The 27469-nt window shown below is 34.6% G+C and overlaps 1 long non-coding RNA gene across 3 annotated transcripts in view; it reads right to left on the bottom strand.

Annotated features, from left to right (window-relative positions):
* The window catches only part of LOC135970221 (uncharacterized), a 132570-nt gene that overhangs the window by 61053 nt on the left and 44048 nt on the right, over positions 1-27469 (bottom strand). For 2 of the 3 annotated variants that reach the window (XR_010585817.2, XR_010585816.2), the window contains exon 3: positions 7471-7545. This is a non-coding gene — a long non-coding RNA (uncharacterized lncRNA). Of the gene's footprint in view, positions 1-3760; positions 4325-7470; positions 7546-27469 lie in introns of those variants that run through there. The other variant, XR_010585815.2, reaches the window with a different exon arrangement.

The raw sequence follows: 27469 nt of genomic DNA, 5'->3' as shown, positions 1-27469 counted from the left end.
AAATGACCTGAATAGATATTTCTCAAGACATGTAAATGGTAAATGAAAAAATGCTCATTATCACTAATTATTAGGAAAATGCAAATCAAAACCATATTAAACTATCATCTCACACCTGTTAGAATAGCTATCGTCAAAAAGACGAAGATAACAAGAATTAGGAAGGATGTGGATAAATGGCAACCCTCATCCATGTTGATGGAAACGTAAACTAGTACCACCATGATGAAAAGCAGTATGAAAATACCTATAAAAATTAAAAATAAAACTATCGCATAATCTAGGAATCCAGCTACCAAATATATATCTGAAGGAAATAAAATTAATATGGCAAATAGACATCTGTACTCCCATGTTTATTGCAGCACTATTCACAATAGTCAAGATAATGACCAAACTAAGTGCCCATTAATGGAGGAATAGTATTTAAGACATAAAAATAATAAAATATTGTCATTTGCAACAGTGTGAATGAATCCAAAGAACATTATGTTAAATGAAATAAACAAGAAAAAGAATGACAAATATCCCCTGATCTCCCTCATATGTGGAATCTAAAAATGTTGATCTCATAATAGTAGAGAGTAGAAAGATGGTTACTTTTGGCTTGGGTGGTTACAGAGGATGTTGTTGGTGAAGGGGTATGGAGAGATGTTGATCAAAGGATATATAATTATAGCTTGATAAAATAAATATATTCTGATGTCCAGAACAGGGAAATGAATGGAGACAGAAAGTAGATAAACGATTGCCTGGAGTCAGAGGGTGTAGGACGTATATGTGGTGGGCGGGTGGGTGGGGAATGACTGTTAATGGCTATGAAGTTTTTTGGGGGGTCATGAAAATGTTCTATAATTGATTGTGGTAATGGTTACAAACTAAAACTGTAAACAAACTAAAAACCATTAGATTTTACACCTTAAATGAGTGAATTGTATAATATGTGAATTATATTTTAATAAAGCTGTTTTTTAAATTTATCTATTTACCCATTCATTTGAGAGAACAGAGAGAGATTTTTCAATTAAGTAGTTTACCCATTTATAGAAACTGGAAATTCTGAAATGTGGGTCAGGCTGGAAGTTCAAGGGACAGTTGATGTTACGGTCTTTAGTCTGAAATTTACAGGATAGGACAGCAGGCTGGGAACTCAGTCAGGGCTTCTATGTTGCACTCTTGAGGCAGAATTTCTTTTTTATCAGATGACCTCAGTCTTTTTCTTAAGGTCTTCAACTGATTTGATGAAGCCCACCCACATTATGGAGATCAATTCATTTTAAAGTCTACTTATTCTAAGTATTAATTACATCTAACAAAATACCTTCACAACATCTAGACTAATGTTAGACCAAACAACCCAGAACCACAGCCTATCCAACTTGATGCATAAAATTGGCCATCACAGCAAGTCTTCAAAAACTGTGTCTAATGCGGGTCTAATTTTTATCAAGTAGAGGTTCCTTCTAAATTTCTGCTCAATTATGACACTAAAATTAAAAATTCTAGATAGATATTTTTATTAAAATTATCACTTAAGACACAGAGTATAGAAAAAAAATATGGGCAGGGGAGTATAAATGACATTTTCCCCAAAATTCTCTTGATCTTTTCTTCCTCTCATTTTACTCTCTGTTGTAACTGAATTTAAGAGTGTATTTCTAGTGGTTCATTTTTTTTAAACAACTCCACTTCTGCCTGATAATATGGCTTTATAAGAAGATTTGATAGACAGAAGTACCTAGGTGTGGGAAAATTACCCAAAGTAGCCACTGAAGAAAAGTGACTCTCTCTAAATAGTTGCATAACATTTGTTAATAAACCTACAGGATGGAAAACACAGAAAAAAATGTGATACCACTTTTTTTCTGGTTTTATTTTTATCCAATACATGGTGGGGGTGGGGGCCGCCAATCAACCCCCAAGGAAAATCTATTGCACAGCAACCAGTAAATCAGTCCATTCAGGAGAAGGCATTTTCTACCATAAGTATTCACTCAGCCACCTTTGTAGACTTACAAATGTTCATGATATGTTCATGGGATAAATCTTGTCATGCATTTTACTCTGTCTGCAAGAAATGTAGTTCTGAGACAGTAACCCCTTATCATCTAATTCCTGTTTGTTCACATATACTGATTGCATTCTACTGTATGGACTTCACCAAAGCCGGGCGCGGTGGCTCAAGCCTGTAATCCCAGTACTTTGGGAGGCCGAGACGGGCGGATCACGAGGTCAGGAGATCGAGACCATCCTGGCTAACACGGTGAAACCCCGTCTCTACTAAAAAAAAAAAATACAAAAAACTAGCCGGGCGAGGTGGCGGGCGCCTGTAGTCCCAGCTACTCCAGAGGCTGAGGCAGGAGAATGGCGTGAACCCGGGAGGCGGAGCTTGCAGTGAGCAGAGATCCGGCCACTGCACTCCAGCCTGGGCGACAGAGCGAGACTCCGTCTCAAAAAAAAAAAAAAAAAAAAAAAAAAAAGATATTCATGGGCCATTTAACTTTACAGCTATGTTGATATAAAGCTGAGTAGATTAAGATATTGAATTATTTTCTCCAAAATAAAATATGCTTTTATGATAAATACATTAAAACATTTTCTGTACTCCCTAGAAGTTTCATGAGCTCTGGACAAACTGTGCCCACTGTGTCTAATACAGAAATTGTCTTTGGCTTCATTTTCTCCCTAGTTTCCAACTTTCACTACTCTCCAAGCAAAAATGTTTACCTTTCTAACTTTGAGAGAAAAATAGAATGCCCAGTTTTAGAAGTAATTACAGAAAAAAAAAAAACTATTTCACTCGAGTAAAAATATACTTCTCTGTGGTAATTTAAGGGATCAGACTTTTTATATGACTAGCAAAGATCTTCTGGAGGTAGAAATATAAGAAAACTTAATGTGTATATTAATAACCCACATTATCACACAATCAAGATTTTACCATGAGGCTTTATATTTAATCACTTATTTTTGGGATGCTAATTTTATATAATATAAAAGAAGATATTTTAAATCAAGTCTAAGAGAAAGGGAATTAAAAAGACTGTTGTACAATATTGGATACATGTAAATATTAAGAAATATCATTTTTTATCAGGAAAAGCTATCATTGACTCTAAACTTTGATTAGAATATTTAGGAAAAACTATTAACAGTCACTTTTGTATCTTTTATTTCTTGAATTGTTGATTCCCAAAGAATGTTTGTCATGTAGTTCTCAACAAATCATTTATAGATTCCCTTTCCTTAGTAGTACGTTTAAATCAACCTGATCAAGTACCCACATTTAACAGAAATAACGCAGAAGTATATCTGTAATTTAAACCAAATTTGGCATGGCAAATAAATTTACAAGAACTCCAAAGAATACCCAGATTTGTAAGAACATACATGTATGTGTCTATATGTATATATAGACACAAATGTATAATACATGTATGTGTACATATACACTTGAAATATAGTATACAGATGAAAAATGTAAGAATATGTAAGAATATGTAAAAATATAAAAATATGAATATGGATTCATATATGAATCCACATATAAATATGGATTATCATATATGTACTTGAAGTATAGGTTATGTTTGAAGTGAAATGCAATACAATTTAGGTGCACCAGAAAACAATGTGTAAATATACACATTCATATATTATATAAAATATATAATATATAAACATATCATATATTTATAGACATATGTATCAATAACATAAACATCATATATTTATATATAGACATATGTATCAATAGTATACTAATATGTATTAATATGTATAACATATTTATATATAAATAATATATTTAGACTATAGCTTATATATATGAAATATATATGAGACGTAGTTTGTATTTGAAGATTAGCTCGATTTGGGAATACAAAATAGATATGCTCTCATTGTGTATGTATAATTCTCATCTTAAATATGTGTCTATATCTACTTACGTATTTGTAGCGATACTGCTATAAAAACACCTACAGCACCACCAGTCATATAAAAGTCTGGCACATACAATTATGTGTACATAATATATTTAAGTACATAATACTTGATATTGATAGTAAACAACTATGATAATGGTTTATGTGTTTACTATACTGTAATTTTATTTGATAGTTTATTATTTATTAACATTAATACATTTACTATAAACTGTATGTTGTATTAGGCTTGCAGCAGCCTCATACATCTTGGACTACCATATCTTCTGACTGCATCAGTTTCTCTGTGCTTGATTTAATCCCTTGGTATTTTGTTCATCATGACCCTTAGCATACAAAGTCCATGTTGCCAGTGGAAGCCACATCAAGTGATTGAACTGGAAACAAAATTAAAAGTGATTAAGGACTAGGAAACTGGAAAATCAGTGACGGTTATTGTTCATCAGTCAAGCATGTCCCATTCCACCATAGCTACAGTCATGAAGAACGAGGTGACATAAGCTGTTAAAAGATCTCCTTTATTGAAGAAACTAGACCAACAAAAATTTGGGCAGGCCTTTATCAGATATGGATAAACTTCTGTGGGTCTGGATTGAAGACAAGATGCAGATGTTTAACTTAACTCTCCTAGAAATAATATCCTGAAAAGACTTTCATCCAAAAAGAGGCAAATGAATGTTGGGTTTCAAAGTCTTTAAGGATAAGATAAGTCTGCCTTGGGGGCAATGTTGTGACTATAAATTGCATCTCTTTGTGATCTGACACAGTGAGAATTCCAGGATCTTTGAGAATATCAGTAAACACACTGCCAGTATACTCCAGGACCAATAAGCAGTCATGAATGGCGAGCTCCTCTTCCAAGATGCCCTCCTAAATTTCCTATGCCAGCAAAATAGAGAAATACTCTTTGGAGAATAACTTATCTTTCAAGATTTTGTTTATTGTTAGCAATGCTGCTGCACATTCTTCTTTCATTGATGATCATTATCCCAATATCAAAGTAGTGTGTCTTTCTTCAAGCACCACCTCTTTGATCCAGACAATGGGTTGTAACCCTTTCAAGTCTGGCTGCTTGCAGCTCAGAGGCCGAAAACATGAGAAGCAAGGATTAGTAAAAAGAAAGAAGCTTTGACAAAATGATAGCAGATGTGAGATGGCTGGGCTGACATCTCCAAGAAACTATCTCAGCCTCATGAGCTTACTGAGAAGGTTTAAGAAGGAAAACTTGGTGTGGAAATATGTGGGAGTGGTGCAGGAGGGTGCAGGTCTGCGTGTCTTGTTCCAATGGTTATCTTGAGTAATTGCCTATCCAGAGCTCCTGTTTGTGTCATCATGACTTCGACTTGGTAGTGGTGGAGTAACTGTTCATAACTCCCCCTAAGCAGGAAAATTCTACAGCTAGTTGACTATGCCTGGTCTGTTTCAAATTAGCCCCCAGAATTTCTAAGTGAGCATATAATCAGATAAATGTGCATCATGCAAGGGAGTATCTGGTGGGAAAGGGAGAGAAACAAAGAGTTTCAAACATATGTTTCAAGGCTGAAAGTTAAAAAGGAAAAAAAAAATGTTTTAAAGAACATTTTGAAGCTAAACTACTTGGTTACAGAAAGAAGGAAGTATAGCAGCTTTTAAGGCCTACTACCTGAGGCAGACATTTGCCCTCGGTATTGAGGCAATTGAGGAAGATTCTGAGAACACACATGAAATCTTGGAAGGATTACAACTTCCATGACTGTATTAAGAAACTTCTTTGGGCTTGGATTGATGTTACCGAGGAGTATATGAATGGCATCTGGTAAAAGATACTTAAGAGGTTTGTCCATGAATTTGAAGGATTTGTCAAGGATCCGAAGGTTGCAAACATTAACAAGACTGTGGTTAAAATGGAAAACAACTTTAGCCTGGTGTGGATGAGGATGACACTGAGGAATTTCTACAGGTGGTTCCTGAGGAAATTACTAGTAAGGAGTTGTTGAAACTGATAAAAGAATGCAACTGCTGAAGAAGAGGCAAGAGAAGTGAAAACTGCAGGAGAAGATAAAGAACACCCTCCATGAATATTCACAGTGAAGGGTTTAGCAGGAGCTTTTACAGACCTCAACAAGCTCCTTAAAAAGTGTAAAAACATGGACCCCAACATCAAAATGTTTTCATTAATAGAGAGGAATATTCGTGAAGTATTATCTGCTTATAAGCAAATCTATGATAGAAAAAAAAAAAAAAACAAATCAAGCAAACCACAATGGATATTTTTCTGAAAGAAAAAGTGACACCTCTTAAGTGCCTCAGACAGGTCCTTCAGGAGGTTTTCCAGAGGAAAGAATTGTTATCACAGAAGATGACATGCATGTTATTGCCCCTGAAGACTGTCTAGTGGGACAAGATATGGAGGTGGAAGACAGGGATTGATGATCTTGATCCTTTGTAGGCTTAGGCTAATGTGTGTGTTTGTCTTAGTTTTTAACAAAAAAGTTTTAAAATTAGAAAACTAAAAATATTAAAAATGTTAAAAGCTTACAGAATAATATAAATGAAGAAAATATTTTTAGACAATGTATGATGTGTTTGTATTTTAAGCTAAGAATCATTACAAAAGACTCAAAAAGTTGAAAAAGTTTACAAAGGAAAAAGTTACAGTAAGTTTAATTTATTTTTGAAGAAAAATCATGTTTGTTTAAATGTAATGTAGCCTAAGTGTTCAGTGTTCATAAAGTCTACAGTAGTGTACATTGATGTCCTCCCCCTTTCCATTCACTTACCACTCACATCCAGAGCAACTTCCAGCCCTGTAAGCTTTATTTATGGTTAAGTGCCCTATACAGGTATACTGCTTTTTATTTCTTACATCATATTTTTCCTCTACCTTTTCTATGTTTAAATATATTTAGGTACACAAATACCATTGTGTTACAATTGCCTACAGAATTCAGTATAATAGCATGCTGTACAGGTTTTTAGCCAAAAAAACAGTAGGCTATACCATACAGCCTTAGGTATGTAGTAGGCTATACCACCTAGATTTGTGTAAGTACACTCTATGATGTTCACACGATGGTGAAATTGCCTAACAATGCATTTCTCAGAATACATTCCAATCATTAAGCAACACACGAATCTCTCTATATGTGTATGTATACACACACAGATACCAGATAGATAGATAGATAAATAGATAGAGTATATATAGCAAGGTGTATATATATATAGCACAAGGTATATATAAACAACAATGTATATATAGAGATCAAATATATATATATATATATATATATATATACACCTTGCTTTTCTAAAATTATTTCAAATGTGGTCATAATTTAAATTGCATCTAAACTGTATATGAACTGCAATTTAAATTGTCGTCACATTTGAAATAATTTTAGAAAAGCAAGATATCACAAAATCTTTAGGCATATTAGTGAAAAATAGTAGTTCTCAAATCATCATAATAACTTTAAATTTTGAAAATAAAACGTTACAGGATGCAGACATGTGCTTATTCATTAGAAATTAAGCCTCTTACCTTATGACTTGTTTTCTTGTTTGAAGAGTAACTTTTAAACTTTCTTGCCGTGTTAATTGCTCTCTGCTTTCTTGTCTAGAAGAAAATGACACAAAATCAGTGATATGTTTATTTTAGTTTCTGAAGCCTAGTATAAGCAAATAAAATCTACTCTGCATGAAAATACATTTTTTTTCCTACTTTAAAAAATTAAAATACAGAGTTTTGGTGTCTCAGTTCTTGCTAATATGATTATGAAAATAGTCAAGCTATGAAACCTGAACAAAATGCATTTATGAAACAAACATGAAAAGGAGCAGTATTTTTAAACTTATAAATTATCATTTCCTAGAGAATTTAAATACAGGTGAAACTGGAAAAGTTAAATTTATGAGATTCAAACTAAATTATTTTAAACGTCTTTTACGGGGAGAAAATAAAAACTGAAGATCCATTACGTTGATACCATGTTGAGAATTACAAAATGTAACTTAGGAGAATAACATACCCTTGAAAACATCTATGTAACATAAACAATAAGAAATAAAATTGAAAAGCAAACTTTCAACAGAAATACTGTACTTTTGAGTGCTGAGATTTTAAGCAGTTTTAAAGCAAGCAAAACATCATCAAAAACAAAACAAATGACAATGTTCTGATATTTCTGAAACTGCACAATCACAGAACTTCGCTGTAGAATATTTTAGAATTCAACTATTTTCATCTTTAACCCGACCTTATTTTACTTTCCTTTTGCTCTTAGGGCTCTTTAACATGAACAATTTAGGAAAAAACACTTGCTTTCAAATTCATATAATTGAAATTTTTACAGCTCATGACTACTTTTAAACAAAATATATACAGATTGACCTAATTTATGCCAGTTTCTGTGCTACATATCCACCAAAACTTGAGTAATTAAATGAGAAATTATTTGTTTTATTTAAACGCAGGACTCACAATAAAAAACAAAATTTTTTAAAAATGCGATTTCACCATCTCTATATTAACATATTGCGATGAATAATATATCAATTCGCAATAAATTTTTATTTATATAACCTTAATCCTACCTAAATAAACTCTCAGTTTGAACCCAGACTTTGTTTTTAAACATTAAAGTGATAAAGAATATGCAGAAATAAGTTTTACAAATTTGTTGTTATACAATGCAAACCTCCTCAGAAAATAACAATTAAAATAAGAAGAAAATTCACGATTTGATAGATTAACAACACACACAGTGATACAGATTGCAATTGAGCCCAGATAAACAATTTCTGAATGAAACAAAAATAAGCACCATAGTAGCCCGGAAGAATGCTGTGGCTAGGTGGTTTTGCTTGGGGTGATTTGGGAAAAATAACGCTTATTTGACAAACAATAGCAGTTCCTGGAAAATATTAAAAGAGGCATTTAAAAATTATACATCTCTACCTCTAAGTTTTGATATTTGGGAACTATTCAAAACACTTGCAGACACTTTTAAAATATCATGATAATTATATTAGCAAAATCATACCAGTGATCATCACGTCCCTCAGGTAGTCAAAATCACTTCCTTCTATTTTGAATATTTCTAGTGTCCAACAAAGATTATCTCAATCAGGAATAACTGTATTCATAATGCTACTTAATTTCCTACTAAATTTTTGGAGAAGGTTATAGGGTAATAATTATTAACTTCCTTTGAATTTGAATTGTTCATTTTTCTTACCAAAAATAGTCTTTGCACAGCTATAAACACTTATCTTGGAGCTAATCTTCAGAGAGTTCCTTTATTTCCATTTACTTGTGAAAGTAATGAAATTCAATTTCTGTGTACAGCTATACCTCTGCAGTACAGTCTTCAGTTAATATGAAAGCAAAGCAGGGAGGTATGTGGGTAAAAGGGGAGAGAGAGCAGGCAATGGGTGCAGGATAGATGGACATGGGAAGCTGGGCTTATATACCTGCTTCACTAATGTCTTAAGCAATTTTCTGTTGTTTATAATAGAGTACCTAAAGCAGGATAATTTATAAATAAATTTTACTTTTATAGTTTTGGAGACTGGAAAGGTCGAAGTTAAGGGGCATATCTGGTGAGGGCCTTCTTGCTGATAGGAACTCTGCACAGTTGAGAGGTGGCTCAGGGTATCACATAGAGGGGACTGAGTGTGCTAAATCAGGCACCTCTTTATTCTCTGATAAAGCCACTAATGCCACTCCTATGATAATCCATTTTTCCATTATTTGTTTTATTTTTTTAATTTTATTTTACGTTCTGGGATACATGTGCAGAATGTGCAGTTTTCTTACATAGGTAAATGTGTGCCATGGTGGTTTGCCCAACATTTCTCCATTATTTATTAATCCATGAACAGATGAATTCATTCATAACCCAATCACCTCTTAAAAGCCCCATCTCTCAATATTACCACACTAGGGATTAAATTTCAACATGAGTTTTTGAGGTAACACTCATCTATAGCATTCTGCCGCAGCCACCCCAAACTCATAATCTTTTCACATGCAAATACATTTATTCAATCCTCATTGCCCCAGTGTCTCAATTAATTCCAGCACCGAATCAAAAGTCCGAAATTCACAGTCTCATCTGTGTACCTTATCTCATCTTTAATCTGTGTAATTAAAGCAACTTATCTATTCCCAGTATACATTGGTAGAACAAGCATACAAAAGATATTCCCATTTCAAAAGGGAGAAATAGGCAAAAAGAGAGAAAGCCTGGAACCCAGAAGGACAGGCATTAAATCTTATAGCTGGAAAATAATAGCTTTTGACTCCATGTACTACCTCCTGGACAGAATGGTATGGGAAATTGGCCCCCAAGGTCTCAGTCAGCCCAATCTCTATTCCTTTACTGGGTGCAACTCATATGGCTGCCCATACAGGTTACAGTTCAGTGCCTGAAGCTTTCCCAGGGGAGTCTAGAAGATTTATAAAATGCTTTCTGGGTCTTCCATTTTCTTGAGAAATAGCATCTGGCTCCCTTCTATTTATGTTAATCTGCTAATCTCTTCACCAAAATGTCACTGTGCTACAACCTTCCTTTTCTCTCCTAAACATAATTTTTCACTCTCATGGTCAGGATGAGAGTTTTCCAAATGTCTTTGCTCTGCTTCCCTTTTGATTACAAATTATGTCTTTAAATTATTCTTTTGTTCTCAAATCTCAGTAAGTGGCCAAAAGTAACCATGCAGCTCCTTCTACATTTTGTTTAGAAATTCCTTCTGCAAGATACCCTAGTTCCCCATGCACAAGTTAGACCTTCCACAAAGCCCTTGGGCATGGACACAGTTCAGTCAAGTTAATTGTCAACTTATAACAAGAATAGCCTTTACTTTAGTTGCTAGAAAATGTCCTTTATTTTTTCCTCAGTTTATCTGAATCCTTGTCAGAATAACTTTTACTGTTTATATTTTTATTAGTGCTCTGGTCATGACTAGTTAATCAAGCTCTAAGGAGTTCTAAACTTTCCCAGTCTTTATCATCTTCTAAGACCTATTTAGAGTCTAGAACTTTTCTATCCCACTTCTGCAATTATCCCCACCTCTGCCCGTTACCCAGTCCTAAAACTGCTCTGACACTTTGAGGTGTTTATTATCAGCAACATCCCACTCCCAGTACCAATTTTCTATCTTCATTGGTTTTCTGTTGCTTAAAACAGAATACCCAAAACTTTGTCATTTATAAAGAAAAGAAATTTATTTCTTACAGTTCTAGAGGCTGGGAAGTTCAAGGTCAATGGGGAACATCTAGTGACGGTCTTCTTGCTGGTGACGACTCTGCAGAGTCCAAAGGTGGCACAGAGCATCACATGGCAAGAGAGATATACATGCTAGCCCAGGTCTCTGTTTCTTCTCTTATAAAACCACTAATTCTACTTCTGTGATAACCCATTAATCTATGTATAAATTAGTCAATTCATAAGGATGAAGCTCTCATGATCCAATCACCTCTTAAAGCCCCCATCTTATTTCTACGTGAGTTTTTTGAAGTAATAAACATTCAAACCAAAGCACCCATAAAACACACAGTTATCATATTTAGTAGATTGAAATACTCAAGGTGAAATTTGCATTTGTATATAAGACTGGCTTTAGCAACTTTCTTTGAAAATGTAAATACCACTGAGTGGTTTAATAGTTCAAATGGACATTGAGTTTTAAACACTTCAACATTCACTGGTTGGTTAGCATCCTCTTTCCTTTAGGTGACATCAGTGTTATGAACTGTCAGTATTAGGAGAAACGGAAAGGCTAGGTATGGAAGGTGGTCACTGCAGAGAATGAACAAGCAGGAATGGAATACCACAGTAGCAGCAGATTCAACAGGAAGCAAATGAAAGATAGGAGATACAAGAAAAGTAGCCTTAGACAGTTCACTCATTGTGTGTTTTTTCTCCTGTATATTTAGTCTTATGCTAAGGGTTGTCAAAGCCACGGCATAAACATAGCTTATCTTCATAAAGCATTGATTATATCCCAGCTTTTGGAGGTAGAGATCAATAATTTGACCAAGTAATTTAAATATCTATATGTTAAATACCTATATGTTAAATCCAAATGAAAATATTATTTACAAGAACACATACATTGTGTGTTGTTTTAGGTTGAAATAGGAATTTCAAAACATCTTGAGGCTTTAGGGTAGCTATTCTAAATTAAATCCCAGCTCTGTGGATAGACAAGTTTTATTACCAGCACTTTAGATGAAAAGTTTGAAAAGCATCACTATCTAATCTTGCCTGGTCTATACCTAACTTACATCATTATTATGCATAGAAAACAGTCTGACACTGGTAAAGCTGTTCAAAAGAGAATGTAACTTAACAACACAGACTTTTAAAAAAGTGATAAATAAAAATGAAGAGATGTGATGCTTCTTTATATAAAAGGAACGTATTATACTTGTGGGAGGATTTGTCTCAGCAATAATGTGATACCATCAAACGTCTTAACAGAGATGAAAAAGAAATAAAATGAATAAGCTGCTTGACAAAGGAAGTCATTAAAAATTTTTGGCTCCTCAAAGTCTTCTCTGAGGTACCATCATTTAAGGCCTTTCTAGAAAGATATCGTATCCTTTTTTTAAGAAGTCATATTTCTTCACTACATTCAAAATAGGAATACATACACCTGAAAATATAGATATTTTATTAATTTTGGATGTACACAATGCTTGATTTATTCATTATAGCCATTCTTTCAAGAGCACCTGTGCACAGCTCTCACGGAGAGGACACAAAAGGGCTGGCGAACACTAACCCTGCAGGTCGATCATCTGAGAAACCATGTCGGGATCCTTCAGGGCTGTGGGGGAGCACATACAACAGAGAGGAAGGAAGCTGGGCACCAGCCTGTCTGAGCTCAGATTTTCCCAATAACCCCATGGCTTTGGAATTATTTTTATGATCATTTTACGGATGAAGAGAGGAGAGTTTTTTTTAAAGGTTATGCAATTTGATAAAGTCACACAGGTCGTGAGTTCTAGAGCCAGGTTTCATCCACATAAAATCTGGTTCAGAGTTTGTAACCACTATGCTATAACCTTTCTCCAATTAACTCACAGAACAAACTAATGGTTTTCCTATATAAGATTTTTTCCCTCATGCACATTTCTGTTTTTCTTTGTGGATTTCTAGGTCCAAGAAAGTCTCCTTAGATATCAGTAAACACAAAAACTTAAAAATAAAAGCTTAATAAATATGTAAGTTAGAAATAGCTATAAAACTAAACTAGTATTTTTGTAAACTAAATGAAATTCAGATAATTTCACAAGCCATGGAAATTCTATCTACTCAGGTGCAGTGACTTGCATCATTACCTAGCCAGCTTTTCTCAGAGCCTTTACATTGTGCTAAGGGAACTGTTAGCTTGGCCTAAAAGTGTTCATTTGTTACCCAGTGATGACAATTACCTGTCTCCTCCTCTTCCATAGACTCTTAATCTCCAAATGGAAAGTGCTGCCAGCCAAATTTATAGAGATCCTCATTTAAGGCAAGGACATCAAATTCAGAGATTATGTTGAGCAGTATGTATGTCGGCAAACCAAGCCCACAGCATCAAAAGTATATAACACAGAACAGTGCCCAAGAGGCAGCAAAGTCAGGCGATGACTGCCAAGTAATGGTTGTTTGGTCAAAGGCAGTGGGCCAGGTTTCCAGGATCAGGTTAGAATTAAATGATTAACTCACAGGGTTGAAAGAGCTCACTAGGATACCAAGTAGAATCCCAGTGCCCTAGAGGGACCCCCACAGACTGAAACAGCTGCTGCTTCTGCTACAAGCCTAGATGCCAGTAATACAAAGACTAAATTCGCTTCTATTTCTTCAGCTTTCTAACTGTATGAAACACATGCCATCTTTTCACCCATGTTTCATCAAAACATACTTGGATTAGATTGCTTCTTTTTATTCTAAAGTTTAATTGTTAATATGTTTCAGAATTTCTCAATATGATGCTAACAACAGCCTGCCTGTCTCACTCACGTGGAGTAGACTTGAAGCTAGTACATTTTGGCCACCTTCTTCACAGGGTATTTTAGGCAGTAACATTATGACCTTCTGGAAGGGCAGGGACGTCACAGCATATGCCCTGCTTTTCTTTCCCAAGTTCCACTTGTCTGAGAGTCTGTCTTATGCTGCTCCACCCTGCTCTAAAAGCTTTAAAACAAGATTGCATTGCCAGTCTATACCACAGTATAAGCACAATATAAATAGTGGTTAGCAGTTTTCAAGGTGATATCACCTTATTTTCTCATTTCAGCTTTAAATCTGCTTTAAATTTAAATCCACTTCAGATTGCGGAATTATTGTTGTTGTCATTGTAGAGATGAGAAAAGGAAGCTCAGAAGTCTCAAAGTTGGCTGGGCGCAGTGGCTAACGCCTGTAATTCCAGCACTTTGGGAGGCCGAAGCAAACAGATCACGAGGTCAGGAGATTGAGACCATGCTGGCTAATACAGTGAAACCCCATCTCTACTAAAAATACAAAATATTAGCCGGGCATGATTGCGGGCACCTGTAGTCCCAGCTACTCGGAAGGCTGAGGCAGGAGAATGGCATGAACCTGGGAGGTAGAGCTTGCAATGAGCCAAGATTGCACCACCTTACTCCAGCCTGAGCAACACAGCAAGATTCTGCCTCAAAAAAAAAAAAGACCTCAAGGGCACATAGTTAATAAGAGAAAAGCAATGCTTGACCCCAAGTCTGCCATTTGCACCTCCCAACTTCTCTTGTTGCTTTGTGTAGTTATAATATGTCCTTCTCCAGAATATAAGCTAGGAGGCTCTGCATCTCCTCTGGCACTTAATTACGTAAGATACACATAATACATAACCAACAATCTGTAAAGTATCTGAATTACCATTCCAGAAATACTATCATACAAATGGAAAATTCATTTCTTAAGATCAACAAATATAAAATTTAACTGTAAGCAACGTAAGTGACTTTGATTAGAGAAAACCACAATATTAGTGTCAGAGAAAGAGACCAGTTTTCCTTTTCTTTTTAAATTGAAAATGTAATATATTATTGATGCCCTGAACCTTAGTTATCTGAAAAACAAAATAACATGAAGAGAGTGTCTCTATATTCATTCATTAAACTGGCATCTATCAAGAACCTACTTGGAAAAGGCACCACTTAGGCCGACACAGGAACATTTGTAGGATGTAGAAGATGCAAGGAAGAACAAGTTCTACTACTCCCCTCTTTTGAGGGGCATAAACTATCTTGTGAGCAAAAACTTGAAACATAACCAGAACATTTTATACACCTACTGTAGTGCAAGGTATGTTGTTGAATACTTAATAGGCCTTTATTTTATAGTTCAGTAATCTGAGCACAAAAATTAAATCAAACACCAAGCCCAGTTGCCTTGTGGGGAAGTCAAAATGAGTTTAAGTCAAAATATACTTAAGGCAAAACAAAATAAACTGATGAAGCACACCTTACTGGCCCCTTGTCCCAAGTTATTTGCTTCTTATGTATTTTTTTCAGTATATATATGTATATTTTATAAAATATATATATGCCACCAAAATGTTAACAGCCCTATGCATTTTTGGCATAAAAGTGTTCATTCGTTACCCAGTGATGACAATTACCTGTCTCCTCCTCTTCCATAGACTCTTAATCTCCAAATGGAAAGTGCTGCCAGTCAAATTTATAGAGTTCCTCATTTAAGGCAAGGACATCAAATTCAGAGATTATGTTGAGCAGTTTTATATATATATATATATACTGCTCTTTCTCTCTATATACATTTTTTTGTTTGTTTGTTTGTTTTTTCTTTTGTTTTTGTTTTTTGAGATAAGAGTCTCACTCTGTCACCCAGGCTAGAGTACAGTGGTACCATGCCTGGCTAATTTTTGTACTTTTAGTAGAGATGGGGTTTTGCCATGTTGGCCAGGCTGTTCTTGAATTTCTGCCTTCAAGTGATCCATCCACTGCAGCCTCTGAAATTGCTGGGATTACAGGCGAGAGCCACTGCGCCCGGCCCTACATTTATTTTCTATACAGTCAATCATAAAGCCCCCAAATATTTTACAAATAAACTAGTAAGAGTCACCAAACTAGGAGAACAAGAAATAGTCCCCCAAATACGTATGAAAAAGTGATTCTTTTAACAGCTGTGTTTGTCATTCTTAATCAGAGAGCGCAAAACTGAATCTGATTCACTAAATGAAATACTGTATGACAAATATAAAAGGAAAATATTCCTTACCCAATATTTCCTGTGTGTGCAGAATGAGGATCATTACAGCAGGGAATGTAGGAAAGAGGATGGAGATCAATACAAGAAGAGTTCTAAAGATCTTCACAGGGATAATTATGCTAGAGAACAAGGACGGACAAGCAGCCTCATCACCAGGACTTCCATATCCCATTATCACAACACAGCACCCTTGTCCTGACAGCATCAATAGTTGTGTAGTTGCCATACAGAAGCCACTATAAATATAGCCATACCTCATTAATCAGTAAGAATATCTGCACATATTACTCATGTAGGGAATAATGATTTAGCAGCTGTGCATACTAGAATAAGGTATGTGTGAGAGTTAGAAAAATAGGGTTAATGCTTATATCATTTTGACAGAGACTCAAAGTTTTATGATTTATTCTACACCCTCTAGGAATAAATACAAATGATCTCTCCTGAAGAAAGTAAATAATTGCTTTTTTTCCATAAAAAAAAAAAGCACAGGGCTGTTAATAATTGCTTTTTACCTTAAAAAATGCACAGCCTGTTAACATTTTGTTGGCATATATTTTGTTAATCAATAAAATAACTATAAAATAAATTGCTTCATTGCTGTAGTTTCATTTAAAGGTTTTCTCTGGCTTCAAAACGTACATCAGTTCAATAGATTTTTTTTTTTTTAAAGTGGCAGCCCTTTTATTTGCAAATATACACACACTCTCGGGCGAAGTTCTCTGGTCCTCGGGTGTGGGGGGCCAGGGAAGTCGCGCCAGCACTCTTGGGTGATGTTCTCCAGTCCACAAATGCGGGGGCCAAAGAAGTCACACCGGCTCCTGCCGGCTAGATTTTTTAAATAATGCAACTTTTCTATGATTAAATCTCCAGTGATCTCCATTGTCTTATTGAGGATCAATGTTTTGTGGTACCGAACCAAGATAAGAGCCAGACTACCTGAATTCAAATTGTAGTTCTGCAATTCATTGCTGTGGGACTTTTTTTTTTTTTTTTACTGAAATTTTTCTGTTTAACATGAAGAGAATGTCTTTATGTTCATTCATTCAACAGGCATTTATCAAGAACCTACTTGGTATAAGCACAACTAAAGCCTGTACATGACACATTCTATGATGTAGAAGATGCAATGAAGAACAAGTTCTACTCCCCTCTCTTTGACTTCCTCATTCCTCAGTTCCTTCACTTCGGTATTTTAAAGTTATCCACTTTCTCTCTTCAGTAAATAAAACTCATTCCTGCCCCAATTCATGTGACTATACTCTCCATCTCACGGGATTCATTCACAGCCAGACTTCCTGAGTGATCTGTGCTCATTATTCTTCTTCCTCTGGACTTTCCCAATCCTACTTAGGCCAACCTGGCTTCTGCCACCACCATTTCACTGAAAATATTTTTATGCTTGTCCACAAAACCTCCAGGTAAATTATCCAATGGACATTTTTTATTCCTCACCTTATTTTTCATGTGTCACCATTTGGCAAAATGTTCTATTTCTTGCATTCTTACTCTCTCAATTTCCATGACAATATGTTCTCTTAGTTTTTCTGCAAAATTAATTTGTTGTGTTTTTCTCCTTCGTTCCTTATTAATATATTATTGTCTTAGATCTTTCACAGGTAAAGTTATTTAGAAGAGAACACTGAGATGAAGACTGGAACGAGGTGCTATTTAGGGATCCTTGCCTGTGATAAGAAGGGGAGAATGCAGCATTGTATAGATGGGTAGAAAAGGAATGGCTATAAAAACTATTAATGCATACAGAGGTGGGGGGCGGTGTTAAGATGACATACTACAAGCAGCTCATGTGCACAGCTCTCATGAGGAGGAAACAGAAGGGCTAATGAACGTTGACCATGCAGACAGATCATCTGAGAAACCATGTCAGGATTTATTAGGTCAGCAGGGGAGCACATAGCACAGAGAGAAATGACAGAAAGGAGGAGGAACTCTTTCCTAACTCATTCTATCTGGTATCACTGTGATAGCAAAACTTGGCAAAGACACAATAAACACAGAAAATTTCAGGCCAATATCCTTGATAAACATAGATGCAAAAATCCTCAACAAAATACTAGCAAACCAAATCCATCAGCAGATCAAAAAGCTAATCCACCACAATCAAATAGGCTTTATACCTGCAATGCAATGTTGTGAACATCAGAGTGAACAGGTAACCTACAGAATTGGAGAAAAAGTTTGCAATCTATCCATCTGACAAAGGGCTAATATCCAGAATCTACAAGGAACTTAAACAAATTTACAAGAAAAAACGAACAACCCCATCAAGAAAAGGGGAAAGGGTATGAACAAACACATCTCAAAAGAAGACATTTATGCAGTCAAGAAACATATGAAAAAAACCTCTTCATCACTGGTCATTAGAGCAATGCAAATCAAAACCACAATGAGATACCATCTCATGGCAGTTAGAATGGTGATCATTAAAAAGTCAGGAAACAACAGATGCTGGAGAGGATGTGGAGAAACAGAAACACTTCTATACTGTTGGTGGGAGTATAAATTAGTTCAACCATTCTGGAAGACAGTGTGGTGATTCCTCAAGGATCTAGATCCAGAAATGTCATTTGACCCAGCAATTTCATTACTGGGTATATATTCAAAGGACTATAAATCATTCTACTATAAAGCACATGCACATGTATGTTGATTGCAGCACTATTCACAATATCACAGACTTGGAACCAACACAAATTCCAATCAGTGATTGACTGGATTAAGAAAATGTGGCACATATACACCACAGAGTACTATGCAGCCATAAAAAAGGATGAGTTAATGTCCTTTGCCGGGACATGGATGAAGCTGGAAACCATTATCCTCAGCAAACTAACACAGGAACAGAAAACCAAACACCGCATTGTCTCACTCACAAGTGGGAATTGAACAATGAGAACATATGGGAATAGACAGGGGAGTGTCACACACTGGGGTCTGTGGGGGGTGGGGGGAAAAGGGGAGGGATAGCATTAGGAGAAATACCTAATGTAGATGATGGGTTGATAGGTGCAGCAAACCACCATGGCCCATGTATACCTATGTAACAAACCTGCACATTTTGCATGTGTATTTGAGAATTAAAGTATATATATAAACAAATATAAAAAATCAGTGCACAAAAATTAGTAAAATTTCTATACACAAACAACATGCAAGCTGAGAGCCTAATCAAGAATGCAATCCCCTTCAGAATAGCCACAAAAAATACCTAGGAATATAGCTGATCAAAAGATCTCTACAACGAGAATGCTGAAAGAAATCAGAGGTGACCACATTTTCCACGACTTGTTGTAGAAATTATTTGCCTTTTGTTTGCCAATGACTTGAATGACAACATTGAACTTCCTTTGCTACTGGCTCTCAAATATAGAAAATTCCAAACTACTCTGTTTAACATAGTTACTTGAAAGAAGGCTACCTATTTTCTTGTCTAGAGGAAATGAGAGTTTTCTTTACAAATAAATTTGTAATATACTTGCAATCATAGTTTAATTAAGTAGAATCTAAATCCTATGGAAAATTGTTCTCACTTTAGAGGATGATTCTTTCCGTCCTTCTATGTAACAAACTGTATTGCACCAGCAAGCACATGTATCTCTTTGTGGAAAAAATGCAGAAACTAAAAAAAGGAGGAAAATAGTATTCATTGAATGACCTCATGTGAAATACTCATTTATATTGGAGCTACAAAATCACATATTAAAAACATGCTTCATCAATTGAATTGTTTAAAATAGTTTATCATTTCTAATGAGCCTTATTCAGTAATAAAGTACAACTTACAGAACATTCAACACCACTTAGAGCCCACAAATGGTTATGTATTTAGCCAGTATAATTTCTTCTGAGGTTTACATAATTTATTGTAAACTTCAGGGGTTTATAAAGGTAGAATCAATTATGCTTGTAAACCCTACACATTACACACAGTAAATGAAGGGGTGGCCTGCCCCTCCACATCTATGGGCATTTCTCGTTAGGTGGAACAAGAGACTTGAGAAAAGAAATGAGACACAGAGACAAAGTCTAGAGAAAGAAAAAGTGGACCTAGGGGACCCGCGCTTAGCATACAGAGGACCCACGCTGGCACTGATCTCGGAGTTCCCTCAGTATTTATTGATCATTATCTTCACCATCTCAGAAAAGGGTAAGTGGCAGGACAATAGGATCATCTAGGGAGAAGGTCAGCAGTAAGACATATGAATAAAGATCTCTGTGACATGAATAAGTTTAAGGAAAAGTGCTGTGCCTTGATATGCATATGCAAATATCTCCATAAACCTTTTTAGTGCATAAAGAGCAGCACTGCCGCTAGCACTAGCACGTCCCACCTTCAGCCCTAAGGAGGTTTTCTCCTTTCTCAGTAAATAGAACATACAATCGGGTTTTACAAGGAGATGTTCCATTGCCCAGGGATGAGCAGGAGACAGATAGTTATCTCTATCTCAACTGCCAAGAGGCCTTCTTTCCTCTTACACTGGTCCTCCTCAGCACAGACCCTTCACAGGTGTCAGGCTGGGGGACGATCAGGTCTTTCCCTTCCCACGAGGCCATATTTCAGACTATCACATGGGGAGAAACCTTGGACAATACCTAGCTTTCCTAGGTAGAGGTCCCTGCCACCTTCCGCAGTGTGTGTGTCCCTGGGTACTTGAGATTAAGAGAATGGTGATGACTTTTAACCAGCAAGCTGCCTTCAGGCACTTGTTTAACAAAGCACACCCTGCACAGCCCCAAATCCCTTAAACCTTGAGTCACCACAGCACATGTCTCTTCAAGGACAGGGTTGGGGGAAGGGTTACAGATTAACAGCATTTCAAATACAGAACAAAATGGAGTCTCTTATGTCTACTTCTTTCTGTATAGACACAGTAACAGTCTGATCTCTCTTTCTTTTCCCCACAGTAAATAATTGACAAAGAACATACAATAGAAAATTTTGTAAGTCCAAAATTATCTAATATTTTTTCATTGGTCACAAATGTCTGGCTCTCTGAACGTATTTTCAAAACAAATTCAATGTATATACATATCCAAATCACTACCACCAGATGTATGCAGTACAGTTGCATTCAAAATATTATAATCCCATCAGTTATAAAATATCTGCATATATTTGTATATTTTTATGGAAATAATTGGTGAATAATTATTAAATGAATGAATCTATATTGAATGAATATGTAGAATGCTGAAAAATAAAAAAGAACTCAAATTTTATTTTGGCTTATAGCAAATCAATTACCAAATCACTGTAAGGTACAGTGGTAGAAAAAATAAAATAATTTATATCCTAGAAAAAGCACATAAAATGTGGCATGTTGGTACAAGTTGTAAATTTTACAAATTGTATTATTTATAAAATTATTTATAATTTTACAATTGTAAATTGTAAACTTTTATTACCTTTTATTGTTTTAAAATCTTAAGAATACACCCCTCCACCATAACAAATAAACAAATAACATGCTTCCAACAACATAACTGAATTGCTCATAAACAAAATTTATAGGTAATTGAGGTTTCAGAAAATGTGTTTGACTACCTCTCTTAAGAAAACCACCATTTTCAAAGAAAATAACATCTTTTTGGATATATGTTATCTATATGTACTACATATTATAATTACATATCATGTACCATGTATTTGGATTACATATGTATATATTTTAATCAGCCCTACATTTCAATGTACTAAATCTTTAATAATTCAAACTAAAATTATGTAAAATGAAGAATATTTATTGCATTCTTAAATAGCTATAAGTCATTTATATTTCTACCTGTACTATATACATTACAAAATACTTAAATAAACATAATCCAAATAATTATATCACAGCAGACTATGAAATTTTATCCCAGAATACTACAAACCCGAATTAAAAGATGTTGACAGACTATATATCCTATTAGCAAAGGAAATTGACAATTAGGGTAATTGCTTGATTGAAAGAAAACAAATAACTGTGATCTGAGATAATGTACTGAGCATAATTTATTTTAATCTTAATTAAAAGACAAGTATTTTCATAGAACACAACGATGTATTTTCAATGCTGTAAATGCAATTTAAACATAAAAGAGGCCATATAATAGTGGATTGGATTTTATTTAAGATTTTACATTTTTAAGTGTAATTTTAGCTTCACAGCAAAATTGAGAGGAAAGTACAGAGAAAACCCATATGGTCCTTCGCCACATATGCAAAGCCTCCTTATTATCAGTATCCCCCACCAGAGTGGTGTATTTGTTACAATTTATGAACTTACAGTAAAACATCATTATCACCCAAAGTCTATAGTATTTATTAGTGCTCACTCTTGGTGGTCTACTTTCCATGAATTTGGACATGTTCTTAATAATGTTTATCCACCATTATATAATTATATAGAGTATTTTGATTTCCCTAAAGATTCTCCATGCTTTACCCATTTATCCTTCCTTTCCTCCAACCCCTGGAAACCACTGATCCTTTAGGCGTATCTATAGTTTTGCCTTTTCCATAAAGTCATATAGTTGGACTCATATACTATGTAGCCTTTTTAGATGAACTTCCTTCATGATATGCCTATAGCTACATGCATTTAAGTTTCCTCTGTGTCTTTTCATGACTTGATAGCTCATTTATTTTTAGCACTGAATAATATTCCATTGTTTGGATGTACCACAGTTTATTTATCCATTCACCTATTGAAGGACATCTTGGTTGCTTCCAAGTTCACTAATTGTAAATAAAATCGCCATAAACAGCTGTGTGCAGGTTTTGTGTGCAAATTCCCCCAGTATCTAAAGTACATGAAGGAATCTATAGATACTCCTGACCCATGTTTATACTATGCACAATTTCTTTCTTTCCCCTTTTCACAATTTCACAGATAGAAGACTCATTCTTACTATAGATCTTTGTGATTTCAACGTGAAATTATTTTTCCTTACTGTGTACAATGCCTTCACTTTTTTACTTAAAACACTTTACAACATTGTTTTCACACATCTCAGTTGTCAGCATCACTACTCTTAAGTTTTGGAGAGTTTATTAAGTAAAATAAAGGTTTCTTGAACACCAGCACTGCAATGCCAAAGCAGTTGACCTAATAACCCAAATGGCTATTAGCAGGCAGGTAGCAAATATAATGTGGGTACACTGGACAAAGGAATAGTTCAGCTCCCAGGCCGAATAAAGTGGGATAGCATCACACTACTCAGAATGACTCACAATTTACAGCTTACAAATTATTTCAAAAAGTTGCCATTTAATATTTTCAGATTGAGACTTAGCTGAACTGAACCACAGAAAGTAACACTGCAGATAAGGGGGAACTGCTTTATCTTCTTTTAATTTGCATTTCTCTTATGACATGTGATGTGGAGAGTCTTTCATATACTTGGTGCCATCTGTATATCTTATTTGGTTAAGTGTCTGTTTAGATTTTTGGCTCATTTATTAATCAGGTTGTTTTCTTATTGTTGGGTTTTAAATGTTCTTTGTATGTTTTGGAGAAAAGTCTTTTACATGTGTTTGCAAATATTTTCTCCCAGTCTGTGGCTTATGTTTTATTATCTTGACAATGTCTTATGCAGTACAAAATCTTTTTAACAAAGTCCAGCTTATCTATTTTTTAGTTTATGGAGTACGCTTTTGTGTTGGAGGTAAAAAGTCATGAGCAAATCATAGGTCATCTAGATTTTCTCCTATGTTATTTTCCACTGGGTTGTGGTTTTAAAATTTACATTTACAACTGTGATTTATTCTGAATTAATCTTTGTGAAAGTGTAAAACTTGTGTCTAGATTCAGGCTTTTGTGTGTGTGTGTGTGTGTGTGTGTGTGTGTGTGTGTGTGTGGATGTCTAATTGTTCCAGCACCATTTGTTGAAAATACTATCTTTGTTCCATTGTTATGCCTTAGCATAATCATGATAAATTGAGTATATTTATGCAGCTGTACTTTAGGGCTCTTTATTCTATTATATTGATCTATTTGTCTATTCTTTTACCAATACCCCACTATTTTGGTTACTCTAGCATTTTTGTAAATCTCGAATTTAGGTAGCGTCAATCCTCCAACTTTATTCTACTTCTTTAATATTTTTTGGCTATTCTTGGTCTCTTATCTTTCCATATAAACTGTAGAATGAATTTGTTGTTATCAATTAAGGGAATTGCTGGTATTTTTATTGGGATTGCATTATATTTATGGATAACTTAGGAAGAGCTTATATCTTGACAATATTAAGTCTTCCTATTCAAGAAATATCTACTTATTTGATTTCTTTCTTTAGAGTTTTTATATATTTTTTCAGATTTATCCCTAAGTATTTAATTTTTGTGGTGCTAATGTAAATGACATTATACTTTAAATTTCAAATTCTACTTGTTCATTTCTGGCATATAAGAAAGTGATTTGCTTTTGTATATTAACATTATATAATGAAACTTTGCTATAATTGTTTAGGCTTGTTTTATTTTTCAAACTTTTTTTTCCTAAAAATATAAACTAGTGTTTCTTCCTTTTATAAACTATACTATAAAAAGACACTTCCAGCTACCCAATAGACTTTTAGTTTCAAGCTAATATATTTCCAGACTTTAAAGAAATCATTTTTCTTAAAACAAGAGTAAACATTCCTTATCTTGATATAAAGGGCTTCAAATTAAAGATGATATAAAATGATCAATAAATAAAAGAGTTCATATTTTAGGGATTTAAGGGAATGAATAAGGAAAGTACATAAACATGTATCTGTAAATGTTCTTCTCAACATTGGTTACAACAATAAAAAATGTAATGCAATTCAATTGTCAACACTAGAAGACTGATAAAACAAATTATTTCAATACCCAAAAGGGGTTAAAATATGCTAATAAATATTTACAAAGGTAAATAGATTCACATTTTATTTAAAGTATACTTCATCAGTTTGAAGAGTGTTGAAAAGCAATGTTTAAAATATAATGATTCTAAACCCAGGAAAAATAGCTTAACCCAGATGTTTTCCTTAACCCAGGAAAAACACCAAAGTTGGCACAAGCATGAAGCAAGGCTTGGGCAAATGACTCTATTACATATATCTAGCAATAATATTAGCTACTTTCAGAGATAACTCCCAAAAAATTCAAAACATTAATGATTAACTGTTAAGCAAATATGCCATATTTTGCTTGTACACAGGAGCGAGAAATTACAACGTATGTTTCTAATTTATTTAATCTTTGTTTATTAAAAGCATACCTCTATCTTTTCTGAAGGTTATTTTCATAAATAGATTTTGTGGAAGCACCCTATAAGAGATTGTCACCCAATGATTCATCATACAATTCCAGTAGAAAAACTAATTCATTTAATCTGTGTTTTCTCCTGTCTGACCATGAACCAGAGATAATTACTATTTCTTGCAAATGAGGTTCAGTTCTAAAAGAGGAATAGTCTTTCCAAAGGCAGAGAAACTTTGAGAGTGCAACATTCCCCATTCTGGCTGTGAACGTCACCCTCTATAAGCAAATCTGACAAATAAACCTGGTCTCCAAGCTATCTACTTTCCTGACCATCTGTTTGTATGGCATGGTGCCCTTACTGAAAGGGCACTGCCAATTTTGTTTTGAAAAATAAAATATAGTCAAGTTAAGGTGACTAAAATTGCCTCTGCAGAAGCAGGATCTATATTGCATAGATATGCATACTTGGTTTTGTTATTTTTGCTCTTGCATCTCCTTTACTAGAGGAGAGGAGAGGGTATACTAAATGAATACTCAGATAACATGGGGAGAAAAATAGACTCGGAACAAAATAAAGTATTACTTTCTCAATAAAACCAGCAATGTGTGAAATTACATGTATCAGTATATCAATGTGATGGTCATTCTCAACATCATCACCCACATTTACCAACTCACACTCTTTAAAAAACAAAAAAACAAAACACCTTAAAGAAAAAATAAATGAGAGTGAGATTAAGAGAGCCCACGCCTTGCTTCACAAAACACTTTGCAATTAGAGATTAGGCAAATGAAGAACACATTGGTAATGTGCCTATGAGATAATGGAGTCAACCAGCAGGTACTTCATTCAAATGAAATCCCTTGAAAGACATCACCATATAATCTAATATTCACAGAGAAATAAAAGTGATCTTGACCATATGCCTTTTATACTATTATTTTGATTTCACAACTTTTTTCCAAGAAGTTCAAGTTTATTGGTTAATAAGCAATAAGAGTACAAACCTTAGTAGATCACTAAATTTAATTGAGTTTGGTTTGTTTCTTTCCTCTTTCGGTATATCGGTCTTATTCTAAAAATACAGTCCCATTAAAATCAAACACATGCTTTCCACAAGGCTTTCTGTTTCTACTTATACTATGCTTACAGAATATTGGCATTATACACTTTCATTATTGAGAAACAGGACAAATAACTTCTCACTAGTCTTTCTTCTCAGAGGTGTGGAAGGTTGTAGACCAATCTTTACATATCTGTCATTCATATGCTACCTACAATAAAATGCATATGACTTTTTCTCAAGAATCTCAAGAATTTATATTGTACAAGAACACATGGACACAGGAAGGGGAAAAACACACACCCAGTCCTGTCAGTGGTGGGAGGGGTGAGGAGAAGGAGAGCATCAGGACAAATAGCTAATGCATGCGGGGCTTAAAACCTAGGTGATGAGTTGATAGGTGCAGCAAACTACCATGGCACACGTATACCTATGTAACAAACCTGCAAGTTCTGAACCTGTTTCCTGGAACTTAAAGTAAAAAAATAATAATAATAATTTTTAAAAGGTCATCCTAAAACAAACAAATAATCTATATCGTAAATAGGAAAAAAATTTTTGCTAAATGTTGCTTTCTTCATAATGTATACTTTTTGATATAGGCTCCCTATTTCCCTCAAGGTATATATCTTGTGTTATATCTCAGTTAGAGATACTCTGAGAGATAATTTTACCATTTACTGTTTTTACTTAATACAACTATACAACATATAATCAAATATGTAATATACATAATTGAAGACACACATGGAGATTATATAATAAATAACTATATTTCTAAATCTTAACATGTTTTTATCAATGTTGTATTTGAAACTGGCAAATGCCAAAATAACAATTTTTCACTCTGTACCACTTAACCCATCCATTTATCCATCCATCTATCCATGAGTCCATCCATACACCATTTCACATTTCTTTAAGCCCTACTGCCATGGACTGTGAAGAACATCCTGATAGTAAGCAGTGCTTGTTGAATGCTGATGAGAATGA

This window comes from Macaca fascicularis, chromosome 3 (genome assembly GCF_037993035.2).
Source record: "Macaca fascicularis isolate 582-1 chromosome 3, T2T-MFA8v1.1".
In the NCBI taxonomy this organism is placed as follows: domain Eukaryota; kingdom Metazoa; phylum Chordata; class Mammalia; order Primates; family Cercopithecidae; genus Macaca; species Macaca fascicularis.
This window is presented reverse-complemented; position numbering and strand designations above follow the sequence as displayed.